This window comes from Salvelinus alpinus, chromosome 9 (assembly GCF_045679555.1).
Source record: "Salvelinus alpinus chromosome 9, SLU_Salpinus.1, whole genome shotgun sequence".
NCBI classification, from domain to species: domain Eukaryota; kingdom Metazoa; phylum Chordata; class Actinopteri; order Salmoniformes; family Salmonidae; genus Salvelinus; species Salvelinus alpinus.
Window position 1 is genome coordinate 43507513 of NC_092094.1, and position 15691 is coordinate 43523203.

Sequence of the window (15691 nt, forward strand, 5' to 3'; positions counted from 1 at the left end):
GGACACAGAAACAGACAAACTAGACACACAACATAGAATTCCCACCCAGCTCACGTCCTGACCAACACTAAACAAGCAAAACACATAAGAACTCTGGTCAGGACGTTACAGTACCCCCCTCCTGAGGTGCGGACTCCGAACGCACCCCTAAAACTCAAGAGGAGGGTCTGGGTGGGCATCTGTCCGCGGTGGCGGCTCCGGCGCAGGACGAGGACACCACTCTACCACTGTCTTTGTCCCCCTCCTTAGCGTCCTTTGAGTGGCGACCCTCGCCCCCGACCTTGGTCTAGGAACCTTCACCAAGGCCCCCCCTAGATAGAGGAGATAGCTCAGGACAGAGAGGTAGCTCAGGACAGAGAGGTAGCTCAGGACAGAGAGGTAGCTCAGGACAGAGAGGTAGCTCAAGACAGAGAGGTAGCTCACGACAGAGAGGTAGCTCACGACAGAGGGGCAACTCCGGACTGAAAAGCAGCTCTGGACTGAAGGGCAGCTCTGGACTGAAGGGCAGCTCCGGACTGAGTGGCAGCTCCGGACTGAGTGGCAGCTCCGGACTGAGTGGCAGCTCCGGACTGAGTGGCAGCTCCGGACTGAGTGGCAGCTCATGACTGGAGGGCAGCTCATGACTGGAGGGCAGCTCATGACTGGAGGGCAGCTCATGACTGGAGGGCAGCTCATGACTGGAGGGCAGCTCATGACTGGCAGGCGGCTCCTGACTGGCAGGCGGCTCCTGACTGGCAGGCGGCTCCTGACTGGCAGGCGGCTCCTGACTGGCAGGCGGCTCTGGCAGCTCCTGACTGGCTGGCGGCTCTGGCAGCTCCTGACTGGCTGGCGGCTCTGGCAGCTCCTGACTGGCTGGCGGCTCTGGCAGCTCCTGACTGGCTGGCGGCTCTGGCGGCTCCTGACTGGCTGGCGGCTCTGGCGGCTCCTGACTGGCTGGCGGCTCTGGCGGCTCGGGACAGACGGGCGGCTCTAATGGCTCGGGACAGACGGGCGGCTCTAACGGCTCAGGACAGACGGACGGCTCAGACGACGCTGGGCAGGCGGATGGCTCAGACGGCGCTGGGCAGGCGGATGGCTCAGACGGCGCTGGGCAGGCGGATGGCTCAGACGGCGCTGGGCAGGCGGATGGCTCAGACGGCGCTGGGCAGGCGGATGGCTCAGACGGCGCTGGGCAGGCGGATGGCTCAGACGGCGCTGGGCAGGCGGATGGCTCAGACGGCGCTGGGCAGGCAGATGGCTCAGACGGCGCTGGACAGACGAGCAGTGCAGGCGGCGTTGGGCAGACGGACGACTCTGACCTGCTGAGGCGCACAGTAGGCCTGGTGCGTGGTGCCGGAACTGGAGGTACTGGGCTGGAGACACGCACCATAGGGAGAGTGCGTGGAGGAGGAACAGGGCTCTGGAGACGCACTGGAAACCTGGTGCGTGGTGTAGGCACTGGTGGTACTGGGCTGGGGCCACGCACCATAAGGCGAGTGCGGGGTGCTGGAACTGGAGGTACTGGGCTGGGGCGGGAAGGTGGCGCCGGATATACCGGACCGTGCAGGCGTACTGGCTCCCTTGAGCACTGAGCCTGCCCAACCTTACCTGGTTGCATGCTCCCCGTAGCCCGACCAATGCGGGGAGGTGGAATAACCCGCACTGGGCTGTGTAGGCGAACCGGGGACACCATGCGTAAGGCTGGTGCCATGTACACCGGCCCGAGGAGACGTACTGGAGGCCAGATATGTTGAGCCGGCTTCATGGCACTTGGCTCAACGCTCAATCTAGCCCGGCCAGTGCGGGGAGGTGGAATAACCCGCACCGGGCTATGCACACGTACAGGAGACACCGTGCGCTCTTCCGCATAACACGGTGTCTGCCCGTACTCCCGCTCTTCACGGTAAGCATGAGAAGTGGGCGCAGGTCTCCTACCTGACTTTGCCACACTACTAGAAATTTTTGGGATTTCTTCTTGGGTTTCCGTGCTTTCTTCATAACGCCGGTTCCTCTCTCCGGTTGCCTCTGCTCTCCTAGCTGCCTCCAGCTGTTCCCATGGGAGGCGATCCTTTCCAGCCAGGATCTCCTCCCATGTGTAGCAACCATTGCCGTCCAAAACGTCCTCCCAAGTCCATTTCTCCTGGTCCCGCTGCTGCTGTCGCTGCTGCCCGTTGCCACGCTGCTTGGTCCTAGTTTGGTGGGTGATTCTGTAACGGTTTTCTTCCATTGGTGAAGGAGAGGACCAAAATGCAGCGCGGCTAGTGTTCAACATATTTAATAAACAAAGAGACGAATACGTGAACACTATACAAAAATACAAAATAACAAATGTGAAAACCGAGACAGACCTATCTGGTGCAGAACACAAACACAGAGACAGGAAACAATCACCCACAAAATCCCAACACAAAACAAGCCTCCTATATATGATTCTCAATCAGGGACAACGATTGACAGCTGCCTCTGATTGAGAACCTTATTAGGCTGGACACAGAAACAGACAAACTAGACACACAACATAGAATTCCCACCCAGCTCACGTCCTGACCAACACTAAACAAGCAAAACACATAAGAACTCTGGTCAGGACGTTACATCAGGCTAATAAACCCTCCTCGTCACAGCTGCCCGTGTCCCTTAATGTTGATGATGTGGTTGTTACTGACAAGGAGCACATGGCTGAGCTCTTTAATCACCACTTCATTAAGTCAGGATTCCTATTTGACTCAGCCATGCCTCCTTGCCCGTCCAGCATTTCCTCATCTCCCACCCCTTCTAATGCGACTATCCCCGATGCTTCTCTCTCTTTTTCCCCTGCCCCGCTACAAAGTTTATCCCTGCAGGCAGTCACTGAGTCCGAGGTGCTAAAGGAGCTCCTTAAACTTAACCCCCAAAAAACATATTTCTTCTTTAAGGTTGCTGCCCCTATCATCTCCAGGCCTATCTTCAACCTTTTTAACCTGTCTCTCCTTTCTAGGGAGGTTCTCATTTCTTGGGAGGTAGCCACTGTTTGCCCTTTATTTAAAGGGGGAGATAAAGCTGATCCTAACTGTTATAGGCCTATTTCTATTTTATCCTGTTTATCAAAAGTTTTGGAAAAACCTGTCAATAATCAACTGACTGACTTTCTTGATGTCTATAGTATTCTCTCGGGTATGCAATCTGGTTTCTGCTCAGATTATGGATGTGTCACTGCAACCTTAAAGGTCCTCAATGATGTCACCATTGCCCTTGATTCTAAGCAATATTGTGCTGCTATTTTTATTGACTTGGTCAAAGCTTTTGATACAGTAGACCATTCCATTCTTGTGGGCCGGCTAAGGAGTATTGGTGTCTCTGAGGGGTCTTTGGGCTGGTTTGCTAACTACTTCTCTCAAAGAGTGCAGTGTATAAAGTCAGGAAATCTGCTGTCTCAGCCACTGCCTGTCACCAGGGGACTACCCCAAGGCTCAATCCTAGGCCTCACACTCTTCCTAATTTACATCAACAACATAGCTCAGGCAGTAGAAAGCTCTCTCATCCATTTATATGCTGATGATACAGTCTTATACTCAGCTGGCCCCTCCCCGGATTTTGTGTTAAATGCTCTACAACAAAGCTTTCTTAGTGTCCAACAAGCTTTCTCTACCCTTAACCTTGTTCTGAACACCTCCAAAACAAAAGTCATGTGGTTTGGTAAGAAAAATGCCCCTCCTCCCACAGGTGTTATTACTACCTGGGAGGGTTTAGAACTTGAGGTAATCACCTCATACAAGTACTTTGGAGTATGGCTAGACTGTGCACTGTCCTTCTCTCAGCACACATCAAAGCTGCAGGCTAAAGTTAAATCTAGACTTGGTTTCCTCTATCGTAATCGCTCCTCTTTCACTCCAACTGCCAAACTTATCCTGATTCAGATGACCATCCTACCCATGCTAGATTACGGAGACATAATTTATAGATCGACAGATAAGGGTGCTCTCGAGCGGCTAAATGTTCTTTACCATTCGGCCATCAGATTTGCCACCAATGCTCCTTATAGGACACATCACTGCACTCCTCTGTAAACTGTCATCTCTGTATACCTGTCGCAAGACCCACTGGTTGATGCTTATTTATAAAACCCTTTTAGGCCTCACTCCCCCCTATCTGAGATATCTACTGCAGCCCTCATCCTCCACATACAACACCCGTTCTGTCAGTCACATTCTGTTAAAGGTCCCCAAAGCACACACATCCATGGGTCGCTCCTCTTTTCAGTTCGCTGCAGCTAGCGACTGGAACGAGCTGCAACAAACACTCAATCTGGACAGTTTTATCTCAATCTCTTCATTCAAAGACTCAATCATGGACACTCTTACTGACAGTTGTGGCTGCTTTGTGTGATGTATTGTTGTCTCTACCTTCTTGCCCTTTGTGCTGTTGTCTGTGCCCAATAATGTTTGTACCATGTTTTGTGCTGCTACCATGTTGTGTTGCTACCATGCTGTGTTGTCATGTGTTGCTGCCTTGCTATGTTGTTGTCTTAGGTCTCTCTTTATGTAGTGTTGTGTTGTCTCTCTTGTTGTGATGTGTGTTTTGTCCTATATATGTTTTGCATTTATTTTTAATTTTTAATCACAGGCCACCGTCCCCGCAGGAGGCCTATTGCCTTTTGGTAGGCCATCATTGTAAATACGAATTAGTTCTTAACTGACTTGCCTGGTTAAATAAAAAATACATACAAATAAATAAAAGCATTCGATGTACTGTGTTTATGTAAACCACGGCAGCCAGCATTGTAAATAAAGAAAAGATAATCAGCCTCTGTGTCTGTGAATCCTTTCCCCTTAATGTATTTTTCATGTCAGCCAGGCCCATCTTTTCAAAGAAACACCATTTATTTTCGTCTCTAGTTGAGTAAAATAATGAGTCTATTAGCGCTTCAGTCCTTGTTAAGTTTTCACTTCTTGTTACCTGGTAAATAACCAACAACCATGAATAACTACAAGGGGAATAAGGTGAGGAAACAGGCCAGGTCAGCCAGGTCATCTTTTTAAAGAAACACCATTCATTTAAATCTCTAGTTGAGTCAAATAAGTCCTTTTGTTCTGGTCACAAGACAATCCAGAAAATTGCTGTAAACAGCGCCACACTCAGGCAGAAATCGGAATGTTCCATTCTCAGCCATGCCCATCTTTTCAAAGAAAACTATTTAATTTGTATCTCTATTTGAGCAAAATAAGTATTTTTGTTGTGATCACAAGAAAATCCTAACAATTCAGGGGAAAAGCGCCACAGTCAGCAGAAAAATCTGAATGTTCTATCATAAAACGAAAACAATTAGTTTCCCTGGCTGATATGGCTGCATTGCTGCTTAGAAATAATATAACAGTAAATGAATAGATGGCATTCACTGCTATTAACCTGTCTCCAATATAATCATATAGTTTACACAGACCCACTGGGGACCTTTGACAAATACATCTACGTGTGAAAAGGTGTCCCATGGTCTGTTTTGTCAACAAACTCAATGTATTCCAAACACTAGCGATAACCAAATGATGCCACTAATTTAGGTATCCTTGTAAACGATACGCCTCTCTAGTATGTTTTATTTCAAACTGTCTGGGACTCTTTGTTCCCCTGTTAACTACTCAAAGATATTTGACTTATTAAGTCAAAGACTAAATTAACTGCAATTGAGTACACATTATGAGTCATAATACCCATAAAAGTCACCTTGTCCGAGAAAGATTGATATGGTTATCAAAACGTCTTGCCAGCTATAGCCTACATGGAACACAGCCCTTATTTTAAGTGTTTATAAAATTCCCAATGTAAAAATGAATGGTAGAAAACGATTGGGACCATTTCCCTGTTTGACCACTAGGTTTTATGGGTATTATGACACCTTTACCGTGGGGCTCTATAAGTGCTCTATCGCCATATTCCAATGGATCGAGTTATTTCACATCGGCTCCCTGATCATCTGCTCAAGAAAAAATCGTCCGGCGGCTGAATCTAGTTGATAATCCCTGGTCTAGGGAGACTATTCTTCAAGCGGCCTTGAAATGCAGACTCCAACTGCTGCTGGTTGTCATTTATTTAAAAAGTAGAAACAACATTTATTTAATCAGCTATGATGGTTTATGTAAATTGCTCAAAACGAAACATTTTCATTTGACTGAATATTACATTTGACTCACAATAATGATATTGGGTATAATAATGGAGGTAGTGTCAAAGAAGCTAGCGACCTGGTTAAAATTGTCTTACTGTTTGCCTCCAGCCTCTGGGCGCGTTCTACTGCTCAGGCGTTGCGGACGCAAGCCAAATCTAACAATTCCTGGATAGGTATTTTACATAACAGCTAACCACGTCATATGTTATAGCAATCTGGTGCCGAAAATAAATGATGTGGTAAACACAGCCTTATGAGATCTTATATATTGTGTTCTATAAAATAATCTTCATCAGCTAATGTCACTTTTTGTGAATTGTGAAGTATTTACACAATCAAATCAAGTACATAAAGCACACAAAGGCTTCAAAATTCATAAAGGGCATGTTAAAAATGCACTGTGCAGAAATCGTCCGCTATTTCCTGATTGCAAAAATTCTAATAGTTCCTCTAATTCCAGTTAATGTGACAAAACAAGAGAGAATCATTGCACCATCTAAACCGCTGTGAAATATATTTCCCATAACTCAACATATTGTATTTTCAGCTGAATGAAGCTGGTGTACAAAACCGAAAGTAAACGGCACAAAACCGAAACATAAGAACGGGAAGCATAGAAATAGCGCACATAGAACGTATCTACCACTTCTTAAACTTGCTTTCAAAGAGAACAACAGCCCTATAACACATATTTCTATTTTAATTTGTCTGGTCGCCCAAAAAGTTACATATTGCAGCTTTAACTGACTAATATTATCTCATAGAACAAAACGTAGCCGATAAAATCTCTATAACCCTGTTCTTTCCCTGTTCATTTGTCCCCTTAGGAATGGCTGAACGAACCAGAGGTAACTAATTTCCAGGTTTTAGGACTACAAGCTCTATAGCTATGGGAAACATGCTTTTCACACCACTTTTTCGTAGCAGGTTAGGAGAATTAACGTAGCAGGTTAGGAGACTGAGATTAAAGTTAGGAAAGGGTTAGGGTTTGGGAAAATGCTCTCCTAACCTGCTATGAAAATCACTTTATATTGAAGTGGCATGAAAAGAGTGTGCCCCCTATAACTATGTCTGTGTTTGAGAGCATCAAAACCATGACGTATCATAGGTCTGATTGTGAGTGACTGACTGATATACAAATAATAATGAGTCGTTATTTATTATAATGCAAGTTGATTTGTAGACCAGTCAGTCGGCAGTCGCATGCACCATCGGCTGCACTGTCGAACAAGCCCAATCTGTCAATCAGTCAATGAAGTGGCATGCAACCATTGGTTTATGTATGCAACGTCTGAGCAGGGGAACGCGACCAAAGCGAATTATGTATGATAGGGCAAAAAAATCGATATAAAAGTTGGATATTTTGATTGGTTGAAATGGGAAACGTCATCAATCGCACGATATTTGAAAGGGAAGAAAGAGATAGCAGGACACAAATGTCAGCTGAAGGGAAAAGCAAGTTACACTGAGGAATATGGTGTAATGTTATGTTTGAATCAGATAGCATGTCAAGTGGAGATGAGCGTGAGAAGAATTGGATTACAGTGGCGAATGCAAAAGGAAATAAGAGAAGTAAATTGGTAGTGGAATCTAGTCAATCCAAGCCTAGTTCTGACATTTTGTTGGTTGGAGTAAGTGTTTTGGATTAATGTTGTTACCTGGGAGATCCGATTGAAGTCTCTATAAAAATTGTGGCGCGTTGGATGAAGTGGCTGTTGATGAGAGTAACGAAAAGTGGGCTTATTATTTTTTATTTTTTTGTGTATCTATGGAACAGAAAGCGCGTGTTCTACGCCTCAAGAAGATATCGGATTGGAATGTGTCATGTGTTGCTCTTCGAAGCAGGGCGCCTATCAAGGGTGTTATCTCTGGGGTGGCACTAGAAGTAAATGCAAAGAATATACAGCATGTGAAGAATTGGATCAAGTGGTCGGTGCACACCAACTGACCTGCATGGTGGAAGCTCACTCCATCCATTCGATAATTTTTTGCTGAAGTGTCTCTCCCTTCTCACATATATTTGGGTTTTATGAGGTACCCTGTGAGAGTCTTCATGCCCAAACCCATGCAGTGTAATAAATGCAAATGTATTGGTCATGTGTCAAGTGTATGTAGATGGCAGGGGTTTCCTATGCCAGCTGAGTCTAAATGCTACAATTGTGGTTATGAACATGTACCCGAATTTCTGAAGTGTCCTGTTAGGGTGAAGGAGACGGAGGTGGTAAGAATCAGGGCTGTCCATGTCTCCTATCCGGAGGCGGTGAGAAGAGTGGAAGAAATGAGTGAAGTTGAAGAAACAATGGTAGTCGGAGTAGAGACAACAGAGAATATTCCTTGTCAACAGAGGGATCCTGACGTGTTGCATATTAGGAAGGTGGACTATGTAGGGTGTATTACTTTGGTTATCAACTGCACAGCGCAAACAGAGAGGAAATCTGAGAAAATACGCATCATTGTGAGTACCGCTGAGATTTTTTTGTGACGCAGGGATTTTACAGCAGAGGCATTACAAAGAATCGTGTTGATGAATGCTCTGACTTCACAGGCATCTGAGTCTGTTTAGGGATGGAATTTGAACTGTGACTGAAGGAGTGGGGTGTTTTTAAACAAAACCTTTTGTATGATGTCGGGCATCCCACCCCATCCCGCAATGGAATATTCTTTGTTTCAATACCCCGCACAGTAGGTGGTCTGCCATAAAACCTTGAAGAAGAAGAAGCGAAGACAGAGCAACATCGCTGGGTGAAGCATGAAGTGGTGTTGTCCCTCTCAGTTAATCTGCAGGGATTATGTGCTTTTCAACAGGTCATTGTTCAAAACTTAGCTAGCTGGGACATTCCTACTATGTTGCACATTTTGGATGTCATAATTTACATTTTTTGTGTTCTTTCAGAAAAGGACGTTTGACTTTCAGAAAAACATACAGTGCCTTCAGAAAGTATTCACACCCCTTGACTTTTTCCATGTTGTGTAACATAATTTTTTTCACTGGCCTAAACACAATACCCCATAATGTCAAAGTGGAATTATGTTTTTAGAATTTTTTACAAAATACAAAAAAATGAAAAGCTGAAATGTCTTGAGTCAACAACTATTCAATCCCTTTGTTATGGGAAGCCTAAATAAACTATATATATACAAAAGTATGTGGACACCCCTTCAAATGAGTGGATTAGGCTTTTTCAACCACACCCGTTTCTGACAGGTGTATAACATTGAGCACACAGCCATGGAATCTCCATAGACAAACATTGGCAGTAGAATGGCCTTACTGAAGAGATCAGTGATCTCTAATGTGGCATCGTCATAGGATGCCACCTTTCCAACAAGTCAGTTCGTCAAATTTATGCCATGCGAGAGCTGCCCCGCTCAACTGTAAGTGCTGTTATTGTGAAGTGGAAACATCTAGGAGAAACAACAGCTCAGCAGCGAAGTGGTAGACCACACAAGCTCACAGAATGGGACCAGCGAGTGCTGAAGCGCGTAGCACGTAAAAGTAGTCTGTCCTCGGTTGTAACACTCACTACCGAGTTCCAAACTGCCTCTGGAAGCAGTGTTAGCACAATAACTGTTCGCTGGGAGCTTCATGAAATGGGTTTCCGTGGCCGAGCAGCCACACACAAGCCTAAGATTACAGTGCGCAATGCCAAGTGTCTGCTGGAGTGGTGTAAAGTTCTCTGGAGTGATGAATCACGCTTCACCATCTGGCAGTTCGACGGATGAATCTGGGTTTGGCGGATGCCAGGAGAACGCTACCTGCCCCAATGCATAGTGCCAACTGTAAAGTTTGTTGGAGGAGGAATAATGATCTGGGGCTGTTTTTTGTGGTTCGGACTAGACCCCTTAGTTCTAGTGAAGGGAAATCTTAACGCTACAGCATACAGTGACATTCTAGACGATTCTGTGCTTCCAACTTTGTGGCAACAGTTTAGGGAAGGCCCTTTCCTGTTTCAGCATGACAATTCCCCCGTGCCCAAAGCGAGGTCCATATAGAAATGGTTTGTCGAGATCGGTGTGAAGAACTTGACTGGCCTGCCCAGAGCCCTGACCTCAACCCCATCGAACACCTTTGGGATGAATTAGAACGCCGACCGCAAGCCAGGCCAAATTGCCCAACATCAGTGCCGACCTCACTAATGCTCTTGTGGCAAGTCCCCGCAGCCATGTTTGAACATCTAGTGGAAGGCCTTCCCAGAAGAGTGGAGGCTGTTATAGCAGCAAAGGGGGACCCACTCTATATTAATAATGCCCATTATTTTGGAATGAGTCAGTCCACATACTTTTGGTCATGTAGTGTAAGTTCAGGAGTCAAAATGATCTTAACAAGTTACATAATAAGTTGCATGGACTGACTCTGTGTGCAATAATAATGTTTAACGTGATTTTTGAATGACTACCTCATCTCTGTACCGCACACATACAATTATCTGTAAGGTCCCTGAGTCGATCAGTGAATTTCAAACATAGATTCCAACCACAAAGACCAGGTAGTTTTTCCAATGCCTCGTAAAGATGGGCACCTATTGGTAGATGGGTAAAAATGAAAAAAGCAGACATTGAATATCCATTTGAACACGGTGAAGTTATTAATTACACTTTGGATGGCGTATCAATACACCCAGTCACTACAGTTGCTGAAGAGGAAAGAAACCGCTCATGGATTTCACTGAGGCCAACCACTTGACTTTTTCCACATTTTGTTAGGTTACAGCCTTATTCTAAAATTGATTAAATAGTTTTCCCCCCCTCAATCGATCTAGGAAGAGTATACATTTTAAAATGTGCAAATTTGATAAATTTTCTCTATAATTTAGCCCAACAGGGTGGAAATGTTTGAGTGAGACAAACAAACTAACATCATGAAACATGGAACATTTTATAAAACTAAGTGTTTGTATTTATTTAGCTTCAGACCATTGTTTTCCCACCCCAAAAATGTGGACACTTCCTGAATGTGATGTCATTGTGGGAAGTGGCTGTTTTTTTAAAGGGGGATTACTACAAACAATAGAGTGGAAAGTGAAATCAGGGACACACAGAGCATCTTAAATATAATAATAATAAATACAATAATCATGAAAAAAAAACAATTTGATGAGAGATTTTATGTAGGATTATAAAATAATGAAGAAAGATTTAAAATATTTAATTACTTATTTTTCTCATAGAAGTTTATTAGTAGCACACAGAGACATGGCAAAAAACCCTACATACACTAAAAACAAAATACATAAAATTCACTTCGAGATCTATATCTCTACGTTTTTAAACAACACCTAATTTTATATTCAAAGCCCTTTAGAATACAAATTTTACACTAAATAAGAGGTGTTATTTCCTGGGGACCCAGCTAGTAGCTACATTTCTACAGCTTGTTCTTGTTTACTTTACCTTCAAAACAGACTTGCTGTACCCCTGATCAGGGGACATTATAGCCTCGAGAGACAGTGCAAAATAGTTCCTCTTCAGTTGCCAATAGAACAGACTGACAAATTACAATTTTTAAACAATGAAATAGCTAGGCCTATTGATTCTTGAAGAATGGAACATGTATAAATACTTTATGAACTTAGTTCACCTGTCATACCCCATCAGAACTCAAAATATATGCTTGTTTTACTCAATTGTTTGTCAAGAATATCATTGTAAACAAACCCTATATATTAGCCTCAAACTAAAAATGGTAAAAGCATATGCTGATTCCTGGCCTGGGCGATTGTTAGAATGATTTTAGGCAGAATGATCTACTCCTTACCCTTGCTCTGCTCTCTCTCTGTGTTGGCAGTTCTGGAGATTTATGAGACCGATGCAGAGAGAGCTGGTAATGCAGCACATGCCGAATCACAGATAAGTTGTACCTGTAATATTCATTTTATTCAAAATATGTCTCCGGCTCTGCACTCTCTCATGGAAAGTATCAGTATCCGCACCTTATCCCTTCCCTGGTGTTGGTTCTCTCTGTACACAAAGTCACTCGTTGTTTTTTCACATCCTCACATGGTTTCTCTTATTACTTTTATGCTGATGGCACTCAACTATCTTTCACCCAACCCCCATGAAACATATGATCTCTGTGTGTCTGGCAGACATCTCTCCTTGGATGTTGGTCCACCAGCATTGCTATTCTATCCTTAGGAAGGCCTGCCAGCTTCAAGACCCCTCCATCATGGTTGACAACATTTGTGTCCACCTCCCAGACTGAAAATAACCTTGTTTTGACCTTGGACGACACCTTTGCTTGGATGTTGGTCCATGTGAGGTAGGCGTCACAGTGGATGTGCAGTGACTTTCCAGTCAAACGTGGTTCCTTGTGGTTGTGTTTTTGTATAAGTCACAGTATACAAGTCAAATCAGTTTATGTAAAAAATATATATACATATATTTGAATACAGCGTGTCCTTGTTTCACCTCTGTCCATGTTTCCTCAGGCTATTCCTGGTCTATTGGCAGTTAACACAACTTTCCATCTCAGACAGGTGGGACACTCACTATATACACTTTATGATGAGGTGATTTGGTAAGTCAGTGTGAGTCAAGAAAGATGGAATGATCTGTTGACATTGGGATGAAACTACGCCCAATTAGGCTGACCCCCACCTCTTTTTTTTGTTTCTATTTTTAGAATAGAAGTCGTAGGCCTATTCACCTGTAATGTTTACATTGTTTCTTAATTATTGTTTTTTTTTATGACTGTATCCCAGATATCTAATGTAATCTCAAAGTTTGTCTGAATTCTTGAAGTGTGGATCAGTCCCTATTTTGGGCATTCTAAATAGAGCAGTATTGTTTTCTCTTTATAGTGGCCTAGTTTCTTATGTCATATGAGAAATATTCTATTTTGGATGCCCACTGTGTGCCCAAATAGTTTTGTTGATCTTGAAGTTGTTATTGTGAGTTACCTCTGCCAGTGACCCAGAGGTTCTGAATACCTGGCAGAAACACATAGGCTATGTCCCAAATGGCACCCTATTCCCTATATAGTGCGTTACTTTTGACCAGAGTACCCATAGGTCTCAGTTCAAAAGTAGTGCACTATATAGAGAATAGGGTGCCATTGGGGATGTGGCAATGCATTTCACGGAAATCACTGATCCAGAGTTCAGAGATGTTTTTCGGATTCACCAAGAGCACAACGTGAAATTGTAGTTTGTGAATTATTACTCAGATTTTTTATTTAGTGTTTTGTAACCATAAAGTTACATAACCTCTTTTATAAATATATTTGATAACTTTTCGGTTGGGTACATTGCAGAGAATGGAAATTGACATTTGGGACAGGGCTATGTATAGTGTTATAGCTGAGGCCTAATATTATTGAACACACTGACATGGAAACATAAAAGACGTTCTATATCAGGTTCCACTGTTTTGGAAATGATCTATAGTGACATCTGTCACTGACTGTCATAGGCTATAACTTATCGTCACCCGGCACAGACAGAAGAGGACTGGCCACCCCTCATAGCCTGGTTCTTTTCTAGGTTTCTTCCTAGGTTCTGGCCTTTCTAGGGAGTTTTTCCTAGTCACCGTGCTTCTACACCTGCATTGCTTGCTGTTTGGGGTTTTAGGCTGAGTTTCTGTACTGCACTTTGGGATATCAGCTGATCTAAGAAGGGCTATACATTTGATTTGATTTTAACCTACATGGGGTAATCTACAAAATACAAGTTTATTGATTAGAGATTATTATTTCAAAAATATGACATAGGGGTCAATATGTTCCTAAAGGCGACTGTGACAAATACAAGCAGATTAACATCTCTTTTATGTAGAAGCCAATCGATTTATTTCTGCAGGTGCTGCCCAGAATCCACTTTTATGGCCATTTGGCAGCCATCATCGTCTGTCTAATGGTTAACTCATTGGGTTCTGAATAGCTGGGAACTCTAAAATCATAAATTAAAAACCTTAGTGAAGAGGAAAACATTTTTGTTTGGAACTACTGCTATTGTTTGGAAATAAATTGCGTTAGGAGAATAATGTGACTGTTAAGACTGTCCTCTTGGTTGACTTGGTAAAGCTTTAGGTCTAATCACCAACAACGACGAGACAGCGTATAGGGAGGAGGTCAGAGACCTGGCCGTGTGGTGCCAGGACAACAACCTCTCCCTCAACGTGATCAAGACTAAAGAGACGATTGTAGACTACAGGAAAAGGAGGACCGAGCACTCCCCCATTCTCATCGACGGGGCTGTAGTGGAGCAGGTTGAGAGCTTCAAGTTCCTTGGTGTCCACATCACCAACAAACTAACATGGTCCAAGCACACCAAGATTTGGCATGGGTCCTCAGATCCTCAAAAGGTTCTACAGCTGCACCATCGAGAGCATCCTGACTGGTTGCATCACTGACTGGTATGGCAACTGCTCGGCCTGCGATCGCAAGGCACTACAGAGGGTAATGCGTACGGCCCAGTACATCACCGGGGCCAAGCTTCCTGCCATCCAGGACCTCTATACCAGGCGGTGTCAGAGGAAGGCCCTAAAAATTGTCAAAGACTCCAGCCACGCTAGTCATAGACTGTTCTCTCCGCTACCGCATGGCAAGCGGTACCGGAGTGCCAAATCTAGGTCCAAGAGGCTTCTAAACAGCTTCTACCCTCAAGCCATAAGACTACTGAACATCTAATCAAATGGCTACCCAGACTACTTGCATTTCCCCCCCCCCCCCCCCCTCCTCTTTTACGCTGCTGCTACTCTCTGTTATTATCTATGCATAAGTCACTTCAATAACTCTACCACATGTATATATTACCTCAATTACCTCGACTAACCGGTGCCCCCACACATTCTGTACCGGTACCCCCTGTATAAAGCCTCACTATTGTTATTTTACTGCTGCTCTTTAATTAGTTGTTACTTTATTTTTATTTTTTGTTGGTATTTTTCTTAAAACTGCATTGTTGATTAAGGGCTTGTAAGTAAGCATTTCACTGTAAGGTCTACACCTGTTGTATTCGGCGCATGTGACAAATACATTTTGATTTGATTTGATTTGAGGGGACATTTCCATATCTCTCCACACTAGAGGGCAGTATGTACATTATATTTGTCCATGAACAAATATTTGCCCGAGTGCAAATAAGGCCAACTTTGCATCATATCAAATACAAATCTTTGACTGAGTCAGTGTTGCTATAAATGGATACCCCAATGACCATGTTTAGAGAAAGAAAATAACACAAATGTTCTGCATGTATTCTGCTATGTATAGATCATAGAGGAAAACAGGTCACTCTAATCAGATGATGTTTGACATAAACTTCCCCTCTCTCTAATTAGTGTATAAATTACACCATACACAACCCAACGTTAACAAGAGCAATTGCAGTAAACCCAATGAGCTGCAGGCTGTATCAGGTCATCTCCTGGTAACGTCTCAGAGTCTGGGTCTAGATTAGGACCAGAAGTGAGGTGAGTCTCTCTGGGCATAGTATGTCTGTTCAGAGGTATGCAACATTACAGAACCCTCCGATCGAAATGTATTGTGTAGAACTATGATCGTCTGCCGAGTAGAATTGAAAGTAGATTGAATTTCTAGCTGCAACATTCTGAATGTTTCACTAAATACAA